This window comes from Diceros bicornis, chromosome 14, assembly GCF_020826845.1.
Source record: "Diceros bicornis minor isolate mBicDic1 chromosome 14, mDicBic1.mat.cur, whole genome shotgun sequence".
NCBI lineage: Eukaryota > Metazoa > Chordata > Mammalia > Perissodactyla > Rhinocerotidae > Diceros > Diceros bicornis.
This window is the reverse complement of record NC_080753.1, coordinates 50,344,516-50,365,964: the sequence shown is the minus strand read 5'-3', so window position 1 is coordinate 50,365,964 and position 21,449 is coordinate 50,344,516.

The following is a 21,449-nucleotide window of genomic DNA, read 5'->3' as shown; positions in this document are numbered from 1 at the left end:
CTAGAGTAGGACATTAAGATTGTTTTCAGTGTTTCACTAATAGAAACAATGCTGTGATAAGCATCTTTGTATATAAACATCTGTGCATCTTGCTGATTATTTCCTTAGGATAAATTTCAAGAAGTAGAATTGCTGGATTATAGGTGTGGAATTCCAAGCCCAGGAGCATAGCTGGTATTGTGACTACCCAACAGGCAAGATGAGAAATTGACCCACGTATTTCAGCAATGCTTGTGTTTTTGTCTTACGGTTTCTTTACATTGTGTAAACGTTGATCCTAAAGATAAAAATGGTCATTCTGGGTCTGCCAGCGGAAAGCTTTCCTAGATTTTGGCTGCCATTTTATCAACACTAGCAACTTCCCTCTGAGTTTGGCTGACACAACTTGTTTTACCTGCCTTTAAAAATGCGTGAACAGACCCTTACTTACCTTAAATTTGCTGTCTTTTGATTCCTTACTGCATTATTACTTCACAGGGTCAAAAATCACAATTCTAGCTGATATGCGATCAAACTCAAGAGCAAACAGTGAGTTTGATAATGCATCCACAGTGTCAAAAAAAAAGGTTATCAACTATAGGCCCAATGTATTAATTTTAAAAAGCAGTTATAACTTCTGCTTGAGCACTCAGTGTTAGTGGTCATATTTAGGGTGAAAACATCATTCGACCATAGGCTAAGAACACTGATATTTTCACAAATGTACTGGAAGATGTGCATCTGAAATGAGATGGCCAAAGACACTTTATTCCCAACCTTTTGGAGGTCTGCTTGGAGAATTGTCAGTTTATGAGGTCCATAAGTAATTCTGTATTTCCACTTTAGGGTTTCAAGACTCTCATTTGCTCATTTGTTCGTTTAGTCACTCATTCAGTCCCTTCAACAACTATTGTTTGAATGTCTATTCTGTACCTGGAACATGACTCAGCCGATGCCCTCAAAAGCTCATAGTCTTGCGCAGGAAAGGATAGGTAAGAAAGCTTTTATAATACAGTGTCATAACTATTAGGACAGGGGTAAAATGTACTATTGGATTCCTTTCCCTCTTTAAAAGCTTTCTCCTGTCTGCTTTACTTCTTTTGAGCCTTCCACCCGCTGCCTCTCCCCTCCCCCACATCAGTATTTCCCCAAAGGACCTGGACTGGGGTTAACATGAAGTGTGAGCGTTGGCAGCTGAGGGGTTCTGCAGGGCCAGCCAGAGCCAGGGGACTAGGGGGCACACTCAGCAGCAAACTCCCGGGTTTAGCCCCACCCTGACCATTTGTGGAGCCTGGAGCTGGAGCACAAATGGAGGCCACTTGCCGTCTGTGGAAATGTATAAAAGTTGTAAATCAAGTTAATAAGCTGTTAACTAAAATATAGCTTCAGATGAACACAATTGAAAAAAAAAAAACTGTAAAGCTATGGTTTTATATGATAGAAAGTTGGAAGACTATCAAGCAATTAGATTTAATTATTATTGTTCATATGTGGGTGTTCTGTTGATGGCTTGGCAATGTCTGAATAAGTACGAAAGGTTACATGCACTCCTGGGGCAAACAGGGATTGTCTCCAGGGATTGGGACTGGTGGCGTGAAGAGGGGTCTCTTACTTATTGATTTAGGTAACTTTTTAAAGACATGATGAGATTACGGTTAATTTTATTTTCTTTTTCTCTGCTTTCTCTACTTTTCAAATTTCTAAAATAATCATATGTTGCTTATGTAATTTGAAAAAAAATTGAAAAGAAAGAAAAGTCAAGACTAGAAAACCACTCTAGGCTTAGAAAGTGTCTCATTAAGTTGAATTTCTAGAAAAAGACTGTGTTTCAATTTTTAGGCCTATATGATTTAAGGAATTGACAAAAGTTAACCCCAGAAACACCAAACATGTTTCTTCAAGAGGTCGTGGGGGAACTGGAGAGATGCCCAACTACCAAAAAATAGAAAATAGAGAATCTATATTTTAAAAAGAGAACATGTACAGCCGTAGAACTTATTGCCTGACCTTTCTAGGCATATTATTGTTACAAATAATCAAATATTTATTTTTCAATGACCTCAGACATTTTAGAGTCTGGATTATTTCTATGATAAGATATTGTCTTTACTCAGTGATTTAAGCTTTTCAAAGTACTTCATGTCAATCCTCTCATTTTATCCTTATAATAACCCCATGAGGTAGGGGTAGGGAGGGAAGATGTTATCTCCATTTTCCAGGTAAAGAAAATAAGGCTCAAAAAGTGAGATTGGGCCCACATGTCACAACTAGTTACCGGTAGAACAAAGACCAGATCATAGGTCTCCTGGCTCTGAGTCCAGGTATCTTGCCACTGCTATTCATAAGCTTACATAATGAATTCTCTGAACTGTACACTTATTTCTCAGAAATTTTTATAAATGTCCCCACTGTTTTTTTTTTTTTTTAATGGAACTTATCTTTAAAAGGCAGCCAAAATTTCTCTACGAGTTACTAAAGGATACTCAACACCCTTTTAAGAGATGCCTGACTCCCTGTAAGTAATTCCACAAATGAGGATCTTTATAGAAAGTGCTAATTAGTGCAAACTACCTTTAGAGATGCCTTCCAGGCTAATGTCCAAGGGTGCGCCATGTGGGGGAGGAAATTATAATAACCTTCCCCTCATGGACTCAGCTGATTTTCTGTGATGATGAGAGACCATAAGATTATTTTACTCAATGCTTAAAATATGCATAACTGTGTTAGTGTTATTACAAGATAAACAGTATCCCATCTACTTAATCTATTTCTTCGATTGGAATTATTTTGTACAAGCCAACATTTTACCCAGACTCTAGAAAAACTACCCCTTAAAACATAATTTTGGTGAAATAGGTAAAGGGGGTCAAAAGGTACAAAGTTCCACTCATAAAATAAATAAGTCATGGTGATGGTGACTACAGTTAATAATTTGTTGTTAGTGCTGTCCAGTCGATTCTGACTCCTAGTGACCTTATGTACAGCAGGGCGGAACCCTGCTCCCTCTTTTTGCGCCATCCTAGAATCTTCTGGCCCTGTATCAGACAATGCTCCGCTACTAATCATAGGGTTTTCATGGCCGATTTTTTGGGGAGTGGGTGGCCAGTTCTTTCTTCCTAGTCTGTCTTAGCCTGGAAGCTCTGCTGAAACCTGTCCACCAGGAGTGACCCTGCTGGTATTTGAAATACCAGTGGCATAGCTTTCAGCATCACAGCAACACACAGCCACCACAGTATGACAACCAACAGATGGGTGCTGTGGTTCCCTGACTGGGAGACAAACCCGGGCCATGTTGGTAAGAGCGCCGAATCTCAACCACTAGACCACCAGGGCTAGCCGTAGTTAATAATACTGTATTGCGTATTCGAAAGTTGCTGAGAGAGTAGATCTTAAAAGTTATCACAAGAAAATAAATTTTTGTAACTATGTATGGTGACAGATGTTAACTAGACTTACTGTGGTGATCATTTTACAATATATGCAAATATCAAATCACTATGTAGTATACTTGATACTAATATAATGTTATATGTCAATTATACCTCAATAAAAAAATGCTTAGGTGGTTTTTAAGGTTAATAAATCTATGGTGCTATAAAAAAGATAATTTCATTTTTGTGATATATATTTTTGTAAATTAATTTTTTAAATTTCAGAATACTGTAGTTCCAAATGTTTATAACTTAATTTATAGTTTATTTGACATGATTTTAGTAAGATGGATATAGAGTAAAAGTGAAAACGATCCCCCACCCACTCCCACACCACACAGGCCAACAGCCATAATGAACTGAAGCTATTGGCCATGTCAATTTAAAAGAAATTTAAACCAAAAATTTCATGTAGATTTATTTTATCTCAAAATCTTAAAGTAAATCTGGAACTTCATGTAAAAGGCTATTACTCAAAACAAAACAAAACAAACAAACAAAAATAAGTCCTCTGTTTTCAGAATATGCAGATAAATAATGAAGTCTTCATGTAATGGAACCACAGTGTTTCTGCTCTGCTAGGAAGAGGCCTGTACTTGATCCAACCATCAGATCCATCACAGAGCTATCTTATAGTTAATAAAACAGAGAAATTTAGAGAATAAAAGAGATAACTTCAGTCTTGTAAGAAGTCTCAGTAGTCTTTAATAACTCCGTAGACAACCTTGGTTTTAAGGTCCAGAGACTCTTCACTCATGGCAGAATCATGGGTCAGTGAGAACCAGTGTCACTGGCACAGCTGCTTCAGGAGGTGGTGATGCGTGTCCCCAAGAGTAACGTAAACCCCAGCACCCTACCTCAAGTCACTGTTCAAGTGCCTCTTGTACTTCTGAGTTTCAACTCATTGTTTGCTACTGCCTCTCTAATCTGTGGTCTTAGGCTACTGCTGAGTCAGAAGGAAGAGGAAAGCCAGTCACAGAAGGACAAGTCCTGCATGCTTCCACTTATATGAGGTATCCAAAATCGTCAAACTCGGAGAAGCCAAGAGCAGAACGGTGGCTGCCAGGGGCTAGGGGGAGTAGGAAATATGGAGTTGCTAATCAATGGGTATAAAGTTTCAGTAATGCAAGATGAATAAGTTCTGGAGATCTGCTGTACAACATTGTGCCTAGAGTTAACAATTCGGTATCGTGCACTTAAAAATCTGTTAAGAGCATAGATTTCAGGTTGAGCGTTCTTATCACAATAAAACAAAAGTTTAAATTAAAAAAAAAAGAAAGATGTGGGGCTGGCCCGGCGGCGTAGCCATTAAGTGCATGTGCTGCGCTTGGGCGGCCTCAGGCTTCGCAGGTTCGGATCCCGGGCGCGCACCGAAGCACCACTTATCAAGCCATGCTGTGGCGGCATCCCATATAAAGTGGAGGAAGATGGGCATGGATGTTAGCCCAGGGCCAGTCTTCCCCAGCAAAAAGAGGAGGATTGGCAACAGATGTTAGCTCAGGACTGATCTTCCTCACACAAAAAAAAAAAGAGAGAAAGAGGAAAGCAGAACAAATAGCAAAAATGTCAGGAAGAGAAGGAATATAAAACACCTGTTTGTGGAGGTAAGGAAGAAGGTCCAAGGTAGGTAGTACATGCCACTGGGGCATTGCCTGAACTTTGGTGACTCCATTTGGAGAGCTGGAGTCGCTTGAGTCGTCCCCAAAGTGACTGGTGTGCTCTCCCAGCGTGCAGACCTTTGCTTGCCTTTGTTTACAATGCTTGGCAAGAGAAAGAGCATCCTGTGTTACTACCTAGAAACAGCCAACTTTACAGTCTAGCCACACTCTTCAAGTCCTGTGTGGTGGTTTCAGGATTGGGCATTCATTGGGCGCTTGGAGAAAGAATAAAAATAATGGAGAAGATCCGGAGAAGCTCATGTCTGTCCTTGTAACCCTACTAGTGGCCTCAACACTATCTCCTTGACCTTTCTTCTTAACACTACCTCCTTGACCTTTCTTGCCAGGCTGGGTGCTCGTTGATGGAGGTATTCTGGGATGTACATGGCTTTTCTGCTTGTCTCCGTCTGTAGGTGAACAGCATTTTGACTGTAACAATATGACCATTGCTTCTGACAGATTGGAGGTAAAAAATCAGAATATATAGACCCCAGACCTCTTTCTCGCTAGGGCAGAGTTCAACAATTACGTAGGCAAATACATTTTATTCCAATACATTCATTTTATTCACATCCTTATCAAAATTATGTTGATACATTAATACAATTAATCTGTCCTACTGGAGAAATTAGCAGACTCCTCATGTTCTTAGCAAAGGAGTGTCTGCTTCTTCCATTCACTGATCTCATGCCCGCTTCGACCACAGTAGCAAAATAATTATATAAAAAGCCGCCAGCAGATCTTAGCATTTGCAGTGTAGATCATAATTGAACTAAAACTGTTAAGAAGTATGAGAAGGTCAGCTTTCCACTGCCCTCAGCATTTGTGCAACACCGGGGAAGTATGAGTGCATCTGTTATTTTAAGTGGGCACCAGCGATTCAGAAAGCTAAAAGCAGCTATATCTAAGCCTTTTTAAGTTTTCTTAGCCATTGACTCATGTTTTATCCCCTCAGATGATGGCAACCTGACTTTTAGCCAAGCAAACAATAAACTAAACGCATAAACGAAATCGGTCCCTCTCATTTTTATAGCTAAGGACTATACTTACCAGAATCTATAAATTTCCATGGACGTAAATCTCTGAGCACTACATTTCAACTGTTTAAAAATCTAATAACGTCAGGAGTTACTCTTCTGAGCAGGCTGTAAACCCGAGCAGAGTTATTTTGGCATAATGGATACAGTTTGCAGGGAGATTTAAACATGATTATAGCTCATAACTGTCAACAAGTAACACAAAGCTTTATTCCCTTAATCAGGAAATCTGAATTTCAGGTGTTGAAGTTTATTGGGGAGCTGCTCCATCTGCCAGGATTGCCTGACAATCTAAAACACCCTCTGAGGATCAGCAGCCTTGCAAAATATGTATGGAGGTCCAACTCTTTCTGTCCCTGTGTTCTGGAATTTCCAGGAAGCTGAATTCCCACACTTAATTGGGAAGTAAGGGTGGGAAGTCTGGGAGACCAAGCTGGAACCTTAAAGCTGACACTGTCAAACCTCAAAGTCAGCCAAAGATTTCACCAGGGCAGAGAGGGCCATGGCAGAAGCACAGCCTGGTGGGGGCACCCGGGTGGCTTGATGGTAGGAACTTCATTCTCCTCCCGGACCACCCCAAATGAATAAATAAGCAGTGTGCTTGCTATGCAAATGCAACGTTAAGATAAATCTCCTACCTGTCTCACTAGATTGTCTCTCATTAGCTCCACCCACAATGACACTGGCTTGTATAAAGTTATTGGCAGTTGTCCCAAGCCTTGACCTCCACCTAGAATTTCCTAATAACATACAGTAATAGAATAAGCCAATGTGAGTAGTATGGTAGGTATGTGTATTAGGCTAAATCTAATTTTAAATTACTAATCCATTTGAGCTATGCAGCTCACATTATGGAGGATGGAGGATTGAACGCTGCATATGTAGAGACTCAATAAAATTTGTTACGTAAATGAGTCATAAGTACAAAAATGCCCTATGCAACAGTGGTGAATTCAATGCTCACAATCCTTCACAGAGCTCCCAGGCTAGTGACAGAGAAGAAAAGAGGCAATTCTAGAGAATTCTTTGACAGAAAAAAACCAAAAACCTCCAAGATGATGTAGGATCAGACCAGAGGACATCCAACTCTGATGTGCAGTAACGGGGAAGACCCATTGAAATGGGATCCTGAAGGATGTGTAGGTGTTAGCTACGGGAATGGTTGAGGGGAGGGAAGAATATTGCAGACAGAGGAGAGCCCATGTTGGTGTTGAGGCCCCACGAAAGGTAGGAAAGACATGATCAGTCACAGAGCGCCTTGCAAAGTCTTGTTGTGAAATTTGGGATTTCTCTTAGAGCAATGGGGGCCATTAAAGGGTTTAAGCGGATCAGTGATATGATCAGATCTGGATTTTAGAAAAATCATTCTCCTTTTGGAGCTCATTTCATAGTGATACTCTCTACTTAACATTTTGCAAATGATGATGACTGTAACTGGATGCATTACGGTTGTCTTATAATGTGAGAGTATAATATTAGCATTGGTATGTAATGCATGTTGTCATGTTTCAAATAACTGTGATGCATATAAAGTAATAATAACAGTTATTATTATTATAAATAACAGTAAACATCTATTATGAGCTTACAGAGTGCCAGGAACAGTGCTAAGTTTTTTATAAATTGTCTAATTTAATCCCTTTGAAAAGTAATTTTCACCAGAATGACTGATTGATTGATTTCTCTAAAACTTTATACTCAACAACCAGGCCATGGAAGACCAAATGCCAGGCAGCCACGTGACCCAGTTTGTGTGTGTGTAGAAGCTGGATACCAGTTTAGTCTCTTGCTGAAGGGCTATTTGCCATATTCTAGTTCAAGTGTTTAAGGAACTTTGAAATAAATCCTATTGTTGTCCCCATTTTATGGATGGGGAGGATTAGACTTAAATCACTTGCTTAGGTCATATAGGAAGCAAATGGCGGGGTCAGAATTTCAGCTCTGCCTGTTAAAGGAACTTCAAATTCAACCAAATTAGTTAAGAATAATGATAATTAAAAACGTAGACTTAGTGACGTTGGAATATCTTCATTTTAATGAAGAGCCTTGTGGAAAAGGTGAGTTAAAACTATTAAGAATGTGACAAGGTTAGCTTTGTATTGTGGGGGATAAGAATTTGCCATCCCAAGATGTGTCTCTTTGGCTTGATTATTTTTAAGAACAAAAGACTCTGAAAGAAACTTTGACCATCCTCCTAACTGCCTAAAAGAATTTAAGATTGAAGGCCTGCTCCAGGAAGGAGCTAAGACCATAAGATAACTATAATATAATATAAACTAGGTGTAATAGACAGGGAGGAACCTAACAAGGGCCTTTTGATCAAAGTCCTCTCCATCTCTCATTGTCTTTGCAAAGCATAGTCAACATTTGTTTATTAAACATTTGCTTTTCTGTCTCCATGTAAATTGCCTTCCTCCTCTTTGAAGTCCCAAACCACCACCCCCAACATCCTCCTTTGTCTTTAACTAAAGATGGTATTTAAGGTGGTAGCTTCAGCCATTTTGGTGAGTTATTCAGTTTTCCTGGGTTTCTCCCATGTATTCATGTTATTAAACTTTGTTTGATTTTCTCCTGTTATTCTTTCTCATGTCAATTTAATTCTTAGACCAGCCAGAAGAACCTAGAGGGTAGAGGAATAGTTCTTCCTCTCCTACAGTATCAAGGATGGAACGTTGTGAACCATGGGGTACAATAAGGTGTTTCCCAATACCTTGGACTGGGAATAGGATCTGGACAATTTGGCCAGTGGCATATCTGACCTATGTAATAATACCACAAGCATACATGGGATTTTATCGTAGTTAAACAACCCAAGTTGCTTCACCAGTATATGTTACCAGCCTTAATTATTTTTTATTAGTGCATGCCCCTGTTTGGAAAATCATATATCATCTCCTAATTTCATGTGTGATGGTTGCTTTAGAGGAAGATAACATTGTACTCTTGTTAATTGCCTGCTTATCTGGGCTGACATTTCTAAACCCACACAGAAAACCCATAACTTTCTGTTCAAGAATATTTTAGTACAGCTAAATGAGCATATAACTGTTGACATACTAAATAAAAGAGTTGACTCACACTTTATCCTGGAACCAAAGCGGTATTCTTAGATGGTGTCACCTTACAGAGCTCGGGTGTCCTTAAAAAGAATCTGCCTCTTCCCGGACTCTCCTGAACTTCTGTATCCTGTCCCTCTGAGACTACAGGCCTGCTGAATGGTAACGATCCGAAAATGAGATGTCATGTGCGAATACTAACCGGGATAGGCTAAAGAAAGCAAAGAAAGTCCTCGAGAATAATTGGAGTTAATGTCTTTTTCATACAACAGACTTGAATTGGAGGGGAAGACAAAATTGATTTTTCTGTGACTCACTGACTGTGCCCACAGAAACCAAGCCCTCCTCCTGCTCCTGCGGCAGTTGCCATCGTGGCTCATCATGCCATGTTGGTAGTTCGGCTTCTCCTCGTGTGACAGTCCTCTCCCCTCTTTAGCTCTGGTTGTAGCACAGGCCACAAATAAATTGCTAACATTTAAATGCATCTGTTGCAAAGACAGACGCACAGAGGACACTGGGGAAATTTCAAACCAAATTTCAGGACTGAGCTCATAAAAGCATGCACCATCTGTGGAATTTTGCTCATATGCATCACTATAATGGGGAGAGGGGCAATAGAGAAGGGAAAGGAGAGAGAGAGAAAGGATTACATAGTAACTGGATTTAAAACTGAAGTGTCTCTTCTCAGATCAGTTCGCAGGTGGTGTTTGGGCGAGGAAGTTTCCCAAATATCTTCCTTTTCACTGAGAGTTCTGGCCTGTGGGGACTTAATCGCATGAATAGGTTACCTCAAAATCTTTGTGCCCCTGTGTTTAAACACAGCAGCCTCCCACCCACACTTTACTGGCCCTGTGCAAAGATTCAAGACTTTCCATCTTTCTTCCTGCCTTTGCTTGAGGCTGGGGCTGAGTCCAGCTCTTTCCCTCTCATTATCTGTGCGGCAAAACAAAAACAAAACCCAGATCATTTTCTGATAAGCACTTTACATTTCTATAGTGCAGGAAAAGAGAAGTTCCTTCAGAATCCCTTTATAGATGATCGCTTTCATTGTCTAACAAGCTTTCCATTGTTGGTGATTTTCATTTCCCTCCACAGTTCAGGGCACTTCGGAAAAAAAATCTCTATTCAGCACTTTTCCACTCATAGTTCGAGAAAAAAAGTCATGTAGTATAATAAGCATAATTAGCTCCAACTGCAAATAATAAGCTTGGCGCTGCGGAGCCCCTCCACTGCACACAGTATCCATTTATCGTTTTGTGTACTCTCTGTCAAGGCTAATTACTACTTCTGTAATTACTAACCTGTTGAAAGAACAAAGGAAGATGCAATGCAGTACTTAAATAAATAACACTGTTTCTTCCAATACCATCTCAATAAAACTCTTTTAGAACAGAATCTGTCCTTACGATCTTACAGTTAAAAACTGCTGTTGCTTGTCCTCAAAAGTATGACCAGCTATTACAAGAATGATTTTCAGTGTGTATGTGTGGAAGTGGGGGTTGAATTTCTTTAATTTAGATTCTTATAAAATAAAGATAGTTGGGAGTGATGATCTCATGCTTAATAAGGTTCAACATTTATGCTGCATGTTTCCTTTTTATTAATTTGTTAACCTTGGCGCAGTGTGGGAACAAGCACTGTGTAAATGACCATATGCTTAATGTGTCTTAATCCAGACCAGCAGACACTTGTTTTCTCCCTCAGAGAAGAGATACTGCTGATTATGCCAAACCACAGTGGAGAAATATGGAGACAAATATAGTTCTCTCTTTTTTTCTAGGGGTAATGCATATTGGGAAGGTTTAAAACACAGGTTCTAATTTTCATCCATTTCATTCCCCTTTGAGGAGCTTGCCTGTCCCTCCTGATTCTGCTCATGACTTTTCTCTCCTAAACATGCTCTGGATCCAGTCTATTAGGAAATAATTCTTGCTCTTTTGGACCATGCACGGTCAAAGAAGGTTGTGGATTCTGGCTTTTCAAGATGGTAAAGGCTGCTGTCTCAACTCACCAGCCTCCCGCTAAAGAGAATTCTGGGACCTCAGAAATAGCAGGTTTACACAGAAAGGAGTGTCCACACTGGACCCACAGAGTTAGAGGCATTTATTCTTCAACCCAAATGGTTTTCCTCCCTTCATCTCTTATCAAAAGAAAAAATAAGAAATGTTGTTAAAGAGATTGCTGAGTCATTGTCATTAATCTGGAAGGAGTTATAGAGAACAAGGAAGGTTCAAAAACTGAGATGTCATACTGCTTTCCAGAAGGAGAATAAAAGTGAATTCTGGCCAATATGCTAGAATGGATTATTTACCAGAAGAAGCAGTGATCCCCAGGAGCTAGCACTGATTCGCTAAGAACAAATCATGCCAAACAAAATTGATTTCTTTCATGGACAATGTCTCAGGCTTGCAGATAAGGAAATAACCTAGACTTTGGGCCTTCATTCTTAGTCTGTGTTTGGACCTTCATTAAGAATCTCAAAAAATCACTCATAATAATCTTGTCAAGGAGTTGGCAGATTATTAGCTGAATATTAGTACTAGCCATTATTATTAGTTATTATAATCAAGCTAGAAAAACTGAAAGTATTTAGAGAGAAGAAAACAGGGCAATGAAAAATTAGGCATATATCTATGTGAAATAATAGAAAAAAACAGATTTTTTTTTGCCAGAAAAGAAAAAGTCTTTAAACATGAATATAATCATTATGTGGAAGGGTGTTTAGACTTCTGTATGGCATCAATGAGTAGCACTTGAACCACATTGGAAAGAGTGACAGGGACACAGATTCCAGTTCAACTATCAGAGCTATCCAAGATGTAATGGATTTCCTCAGAAGGTTCAGTGAATATCCCATTACTTTAGAAGCCATGTAGGGAATTTAAGGACCAGATGGACAGTCAACTAAAATGACCTTTGCAGTGGCTACTTTACAATAGAATAGAATTATACAGTTTACAACATCTTCACATATCTCCTTGTCTTAAATTCCTTCCAGGTGAGCTGAAGCCTGAGGCTCTGGTTCCAAGTTTTGGGAGAAGGGGTTGAACACATGTTGAACTGGCCTAGTCTAGGGCTCCTGGGTATGGATCAAAAAGGAGCTGAACAGTACATTTTGGGTGAAGGCCATCTTGGGAAGTTCCAGAGTACTTTGAAAAAGATTCTGTTGGAAGGAGAGGTGAAGGAGCAGGAAAGACCTCATCAGAAGCAAAATCTGTAACTCGGGTTGGCTGACACGTGGCTAGTGGAATGGAGGGATGGACAAAAGTCTACAGCAACCTATGTGGATAGAGGGAGGAAGCCTTCAGGGAAGTCTCCCCTAGACTTGACTTGTCAATGACAGGACACCGAGCCAGTTCCAAAATTATCACATTTTATCCTCATGGCTATCTTTTTGGGTGAACAGAGAACACGCTTGTGTCCCCATTTTTCAGAATAGGAACCTAGGACTCAGAGATGGTGTAAAATTTCCCAAGCCACACAGCAAGCATAAGGCAGAGCCAGACATACAACATAGGTTTTCTTACTCCAGTGGACTGCATCATGCTGAGATAAATGTGAGAACACAGCAGATGGATAGTTAACAGAGATAAATGTATCTTACCTCCCTGGTATCCTCTTGCCCTGATTTCTATAATTTCTGCAGCTGTAAGTAACTGTAAAACCTTATGGGTCTCCCCATGGATCCACTTGTAGGCCTATCTATCTGATAATGTTTTTGAGGTAGAGTTCATCACGCTAACAATTCTTTTTTTGGACTCTGTCTTAAAATCATACTAGATGAACACTCATTTGCCCCTGTTTATAATTACAGACTAAAGGAAATTGTCCTGGCCTCTGAGGAGTTGGACATTTGCAACTACTCATTTGCAATTAGACAGCTTACAGTTATTAGTCTAAAAGGAACATGATGAGTTCTTTGTTAGTCTGCAGTCACATCCCAAAGTGGAGGCTGGACCCAAGTGTTTAGGAGTATTTTGGCTTACTAAATTACCTGGGCACCACTGTAATTATTTTGGAAAGAAAACTCTCCCTCACATTTACATTTACATCTTTAAAAGCAAACAATTTGCTGAATCATTGATTGGAGTTAATCAAATATTACCATTAAGAAACCACTGCTTATCCTTCTAAAAATGATTATTTTATTATTATTTTTATTTTATTGAGGTCATAATAGTTTACAACATTGTGAAATTTCAGTTGTATGTTATTATTTGTCAGTCACCAAATATATATGTGCCCCTTTACCCCTTATGCCTACCCCCATCCCGCTTCCCTTCTGGTAACCACTAATCTATTCTCTTTGTCCATGTATTTGTTTATCTTCCACATATGAGTAAATCATACGGTGTTTGTCTTTCTCCAGCTTATTTCGTTTAACATAATGCCCTCAAGTTCCATCCATGTTGTTGCAAATGGGACAATTTTGTCTTTTAAAAATGATTTTTTAAACTGGTAAAGACATAGCTACATATAACAGATTCACGAAGAGCTATAAATATGTAAAGAGGGCAAACTAATCACTCCTAGGCATAAATTATTTCAAAGAGGAACCAAAATTACTGTTTGTGATAATGAGAAGATTGTCTTCAACTTTACAGCTGTTCTAAGTAGGGTACCATGCTCTTTGGAACATGAGTCTCAGCTTCCCAAAGACTGTTGAGGCTCGTGTTCAGTTAGCGGAAAGAGGAAGGAATTTTTTGGTAGGGCTTTCTTCCTACCTTAGTTGAGCATTATTATGAGCTGTCAGAGGGGTAAAGAGGCTTATAAGAAGGGGCTCTAAATCTTAACCCCTGGAACCTTTGTTGTGATTATTTTATGGGGGTATTAGGAATTCTTGAAGACTCTTGTTGTCTAATTTGTCTAGTGTAGGTAATTATGTAATGAGGAAGGTAATTCTGAAATCCTTGTGGAACAAAGGAAATGGTAGTGTTGAGTTTAAACCAGACTCTCAGGACAGCAAGTTGATCCTCGCTTGTTTATCTTCTTCACCCTGCCTCTAAATGCAGCCTTCTTCCCTTTCCATCAGTTCCACTCAACGGTCATGTTCCATCTCAATTTCCAATTCACTCAAATATATATCTCATCGTCCCATATCACACTAATTGATGGAATCTATGAGATTATCTCCTTGTTACTTAATACTACACATTGTAGGAGATATAAAAATTTGTTAGACACAGTCCTCATCTGGTTAGGAAGACTATACCTGTGTAAAAATAGAGCCAGTGAGACAAGCAGATAATTCAATGCTAGACAATTGTAAATTTCTGGCACTTGGTGCAGACAATTGGAGCTATGTAAATTCAGAAAAAGAGGCTCTGGGCTCAGGCAGTCAGGGAAGTCTTCTTGAAAATGAAAATTGAGTTGAGCTGTCCATGATGGCTGGAGTTCATGCAGAAGGCAAGTCCATGAAACTATGCCTGAGTGGCTTGCATACAATGTTACTCAAATGTGTCCATTTAATTGCAAAGTGACTCAGCCCAACTGCTACATGCTTAGTTTATTTGTGCGTACTCAACATTCTTTGTTATTCCTCTATGCCCCAGCGCACTTAAATGGAGGACCGGTTTATGTAGTATTGTGCTACAATTGTAGCTGGCTTCAGGATGGGAAGCCAGATCTAGGTGAGCCAAGGTAATGTAGAAACAATAATGGGAAGGTTAACATGGAAGCTGTTTCTCTGAAAACAGTTGAGCTACCAGGAGCACAACAAAGTCAGAAATCAAAACAAAAGCAAGAGGATAAAACTCAGCAAATAAACTGGAACTAGGTGGGTCAGGGCATCAGCCATCATATAGACATGAGATGCTGGGCCTATGGATGCCCCAAAACTAAGTCTGCCTTCCACAGACTGTCTTATAAACTTCATGCTGGAATAAAACTATGGCAAGAATTGGTTAGACCAGACTCTTAAAGAGGAAGTAATTACTTAGGCGAGAAGGTAATTAGATTATGCTGGTGTAATGAATGACATGGGGCAAAACATAAAAGCTAATCTTCATACTCAATGTGCTTTTTGGTCTCAACTAGTACATAGTTTACTTAGCTCAATTCCAGATAGCAGGGCAAGAAAATATGTGATATATTATATTTAAAAATTGGTTGTAGGGAAAACTGGTCGTATTGGTCCTGAAATATGCTAACTGGAGCTCTCAGAATTCTGAGGTTTGATCTAATTGACACTCTAGGAATATCACATGCCTGCTGGAACTTCCAGGTCAATTTTTCACATATGTCTCACTGTAGCCTTCATCTCCTCAATGTAGACAAACCTTATGATTTTCAATGAAAGTGCTCATGTAAGACCTTTAAAAACCAAGACCTGCGTGTTCTTCATGAAAATGTAAGAGTCCCTGACATTTAGGGTAACAGAAGGAGTTGCTCTGATATTCTTTGCTAAATTTACAAGATTTGGCTAAAACCCCAAGCGTCTGTCCTATCACAGTTGAGTATTAGTCACTCTTTAAAAGATCTAGCTTACTGTACTCTGGTGTGTGACTGTGTTAAATGCCATGAACTATGTGACTGGTGGGTAGATCCATCTCCCGGATTCAAGCTCAAGCAATTTAAAAAAAGCTAAAAAAATCTTTTTTTTACTATTGACTCTATGGAGTCATTTAGTTTAACTGAGCTGAGACCTAAGCATTTAAATCCTTTGTGAGAGGCAGAATAGAATAATAGAAGGAAATCAAAGTGTCCATTACAGTTGGAACAGTCTTTTAAAGATTGTCTAGTGTAGCGTTCTCAAAATGGTTTCCCGCTAGTTCTGAAGGTTGGCAGCGTATTACTAGGAGAAAGGTTCTGAGAGCAAATAATTTGTGGGACATCAAGTTAAGCAAAGGCAAACAAGTTTCTTTGCTGTAGGACTTTTTAGAACCTTTTGTATACTAATATGCATTATGAATCAAGAGGGTCACAAGCTTATTTCACTAAAATTATTTTTCATTTTATGGACATAGTGTTCTGGGAAATGCTGATTTATTTTCTTTTCAGAAAAGAAAGCAAGGCGCAGAGTGACTGAAGGCTTTGCCTAAAGTTACAAAACTACCTGAGTACAGATAGCTAAAGAATGACTTAGTTGAATGATGGGCTACCATGGTGGTAGAGCACTGCATGAAAAATAGGAGAAGGAAAGGAAGGTGACCATTTCTGAAACAATTAATGGCTACAGATTTGAGATTTTGAGACACATTTGGCAAAGAGGCACAGGGACAGAGGAAGCAGCCCTGTGCTGACCAGAATGGATCAGTGCATAGGATCTATTGGGCCATGCAAAGCACTAGGGCAAGGCCCCAGCTCCCAGCCACCAGAGAAACTCACCATCAGCCATCATCATATTGACTGTGATTTGGGTGGATATTTTGGCCCCATGGGTAGGATTGGATGGATTTCTGGGGGCAGTGTATGGACCTCCAGTTAAAAGAGGGCATTACTCTCTAATAATGAGCATTTGTGGTGGCTTATCAATATTCTAGGAAATAGATAATACAGTGTATATTAGTAATACATTTGTGTTTGGTTTAAAATTCGTGGTGAAATATTTTTACAAGCGTGTCTGTGGAAATACTCTTAGAGAAGGACTTTACTTTCCATTAATAATTTTAAGAGGAAAAGTTTATAGTAGGATTTGTGACCCAAAGATCCCAAAGTGTTACATAAATAGTACAGGAAACTGAAAAATGATCTTATGTAAAGTCACTCCACAAGATGCATGTTTAATTAGCACCTACTAATACAGATTTGATACAACAGATGCATGTGAAACTATTTAGGGTGACATGTACTATTCTGAACAATACGATATCAGCTCAGGATGGCAAGGGCATGCAACATAACCTGTTTTTAATTGAGCATTTTATCACCAAACAAAATAAGAGACAGCTTGTGTTTTATATATTTCTGTAGTACATCATTATCCAACAATAAATGCAAAAATAAATTACAAAAAACAAACTTTAAGCAGGAAAAAAATTTAAAGGCACAGATTTTTGGGGGGATTTAGCTGTTCAAGGATTTTATGTGAAAACTAAGAGGTGAATCAATATCACACTGGTTATTTTTATTTTTATTTTATTTTATTTTCTGAGGAAGATTAGCCCTGAGCTAACATCTGTTGCCAATCCTCCTCTTTTTGCTGAGGAAGATTGGCCCTGGGCTAACATCTGTACCCATCTTCCTCTATTTTATATGGGACGCCGCCACAGCACGGCTTGATAAGTGGTGCACAGGTCCTCGCCCAGGATCTGAACATGCAAACCCCGAGCCACCGACGTGGAGCATGCGAACTACGCCACCGGGTCAGTCTCTATTTTTATTTTTTTCCTCCCTGAAGCCCCAGTGCATGGTTGTATATCCTAGCTGTAAGTAGTTCTGGTTCTTCTATGTGAGCTGCTGCCACAGCATGGCAACTGACAGACGGGTGGTGTGGTTCTGTGACTGGAAAGTGACCCCAGGCTGCTGAAGCAGTGAGCACCAAACTTTAACCACTAGACCATCAGGGCTGGCTCCACACAGGTTATTTTAAAAACAAAACTTTAGTACTTTCCTTTTAGCTTGACCACATTATTTTCAATATATTATAAGAACTACCTCTGAAGAATAGTTCAGGGCATTCTTAAAGATACGACTCTCAAATTCAGAATTTATTTTGACTTCGTAAAAACTTAAAAAGGAAGCTTTCTTTTGGTTGAAATAGGTTATCTTTCCCTACACACACACACACACACACACACACACACACACACACACACACACAGAGTCAAAGAAACAACTGGCAAATCAGATAGTGAAAAATAGCAAAAAGAGAATATATGGCAGGACTGCTCTTAGGAGGTTTTTAGTCTCCAGGACTATCCTGGGAACTTCTGAGTGAGAGGTTGCTTAATCACTTTTTGGCAACAACTCTGACATTTATGATTAGAACGAATGTCAAAGGTAGTCTTGGGCCGCCCCGTGGCTTAGCGGTTAAGTGCGTGCACTCCGCTGCTGGCGGCCCGGGTTCGGATCCTGGGCGTGCACCGATGCACCGCTTCTGCGGCCATGCTGAGGCCGCGTCCCACATACAGCAACTAGAAGGATGTGCAGCTATGACGTACAGCTATCTACTAGGGTTTTGGGGGGAAGGAAAAATAAATAAATATGAAAAAAAAAAGTATGAATGTCAAAGGTAGTCTTAAAGGGGGAAAAAAATTTCACAGAATATTGCTTCTTGAGGTATAAATATGGAAAGGTCAAAGAACAGCTCCTCCCGCTTGCCTTGAGACCATCGTGGTGATGACTATGGTTTATGGTGCATATCTGACCCTCATATTTTTTAAATTTCAGGACCAGCTGTGTCACCTCTTTCTCACCCAGCAATGGCCTCCTTCTCTGGCCCCATCTCCCTGCCCTTTCAACTTACCCCTGCCCTTATAAGTCACAGCGAGCTGGCAGGGGGTCTCAGTCCTGCAGCCTCAGAATGGGACCCTGAAATGAATTTACTGCTGGGATAAACTGTGTGAAGGAATCTGAATCTTACTCTGACCTGTAAGAACGATGGATTCAGAAATCAATGAGGAATTTGTTCCCTTGTTTTTCCATGCAAAATTCGGGAAATGTTTTGGGTGCCTACCATATTCAAGGTGCTAGGCTGGGTGTGATCAGGTGAAATAGGCCTGTTCTCAAGGAAGTTACAATCTAGTAAACATCAGAATGAGAATTTTTTAGAGGATAAGGATGAGGAAGGAGCTGGAATAAGAACTTATGGGTGTATCATTCCCTCCCTAGCAAGGCAGCTTATATCTCTGAAATTAATCAGGTATGTGGAATCCTGGCCTAATTGGAGAGGCTGTTCTGCAGTTGGTTTCACGCCCTCTCATTCATGTTTTTGATTAAATATTTCCAAGGTACTTGTCAGTACCGTACCCTGCAATGGTTGTTGTGCACTCACAGCCTATGCAATAGAAATGATTTATTTATGCCTGTCATAGCAGAAAGGAATTTAAATGCCATATATAGATAATCTGAAGATAATCAACAATATGAATGTATTTAAATGCAAAACCCTCACTATTGAAAGGAATATAGTGATAATTTTTTTGTAATCTGAAAAATACTTTGGAAATGTAAATATCAGCCTCTTAAGTTCTCTGGCTCAAAAGTCTGGATTTGTGTATGTTCGTTCTCCAAAAGTAAGACATACCCATGCATATTTCTTAGGTGAAAAATTCTAGCATTGACTTAAGACTTCGCATCTTGAATTCCATATAAACTTTATATACTGCCCTCATTTTCTCACTTATTTCATCTGTTTTATTTTTCTCCTTATTATAGTATAAATCTCTATGTAAGGTGCCTTAAACCCTTTCTGTAACTAGATAAGGTATTAATAAATAAAATATAACTATATATCCACCTTTTCTCTATGACACAATGTTCCTTTTGTTGATCCCAGACCTAGTTCAGAGGTAGGAGAACCCTATTTAATTCCATGGCACTTTGAAAAATATTCAAACTGGGCACTGGTAAAGCCGTGTTTGTTTTATTATTTATTAACAGTCACTTTCTGTTAAAGCCCAGTACCTTTTGTGGCCCTAAAAAGCAGGGCACACGTTTTTGCTCCTGAAGACATGATTAACATGTTATGTCGGAAGGGGTGTTTCCGGTATAACTTTTGCATATGAATAAGAAAAAAAATCCAGACTGCCAGCTCTTTAGCCTTCCTGAACATCAGAGGCCGACAAAACAACATTTTCAAACCTTTTATGTATCAACAGAATAAAATATTTTGAAGACACACTAGTCACATATGGCTATCCCAGAATATCACAATCCATGAATATGAGTGTTATTGTTTTTTGTTCTGCAAGAAAACTTCACACGCTCTTTCACAGATATGCCAAGTATAGCTTGATTCATAATAGATTCATAATAGATGCTGAAAGATGAATACACTAACTGACTGCAAAGTAGTTACCATGTTTTATTCGCTGTTGACAAAGCGAGCAGCATTTTCTTTGACTTGAAGTGGAAATCGGGATATTTAACTTTTGGTCTGAAAAGCAAATGAGAGGAGTGTATGAAACTGAATGTAGCTGGGTGACAAGGTGACTTCACTAGTCTTTACCTCAATGAGTCCTTCAGGAAGTACTTTTTTTTTTTTCTAATAATTTCTCCCCACTGCAGTGTGAATGGTAAAGGAGAAATTATCTGCAACATCCTTTACTATGCTTTGAGGGAAGGTATGATAAAATACATATAACTATTTTAAAGCCAATATTATATATTTTTTGATTTTGTAATACAGACAACCAAGGAGTCAGAAAACCTGAGTTCTGGTTCCTGCTCTCCCGTTGACTAGCTGTGTGACCTTGGAGTTTGGTCTGTACATCTGGCTCATTCAGTCCACCACCATTTATTAGCATATTCCAGTCGCCATTCTAGATAGAGGATACCTAATACAGAGCCCCAGTTCTCTTGGACCTTATAGTCACTAGACTATAAGAGAGAGAGAAGATACATATAAAAACAGAATATAGAGTGTAAAACTAACTACTATGAGAGTTGAGGAACTTGACCCTAGCAGTGTTGTAAGGTCTTTCTGAGCCCAAGATGCTATAGAAAACCTGTCCTGATTAGCAAGACAATTTTACTCTTTCTGACTAGGGTATGTCTTGAGAAACAATTGACTAATGAATAGATTGATCATATTAGGAATGGGGCATGACCCTTACAAACTCCATAATAGAGCTGGTAGGGGTTAATAGGAGCTAGAGCTGGGTCTCCAAGTGAGGGCAAGGAGTGGGGCCAGAAATTGAGGTTCACCATCAAGGCAAGTGATTGGGAGTGGGGAGCCCAAAAAGAGATGGCAAAGCATCCCAATAATTGGCCAACTCAGTGTGGAAAATTCAGAGCAGAAGACACAGACAAGCAGGACAGAGCAGACAAGTAGCTGACATATAAGAAGGTTATCAAAAGGAAATAGACTTGCAGCTTCTGAGAGGGGGTTCATGATCATGGCTGTAGCCCCTGGGAAAGGAAGAAGCAGAGAATCGCAGTCCTGGGGCAAGTAGAATACTACATAGCTCACTACAACAGGAAGTCAGGAGCAAGGATCAGAGGAGAAGCCTAGTTATAAAAACAGAAACAAACACAAGATGTGAATGGAAGCAAAGGTGATGTGACGCTAAACACTAGGCTGTTTGTTAGAAAATTTGTCTCCACCCAAGCAATGGTTGTTCTTGAGAAGTGAAGATAGATAGAAGGCAGATGAGAGGTAGTGGTGGTGGTGTTACCGAACCAAAG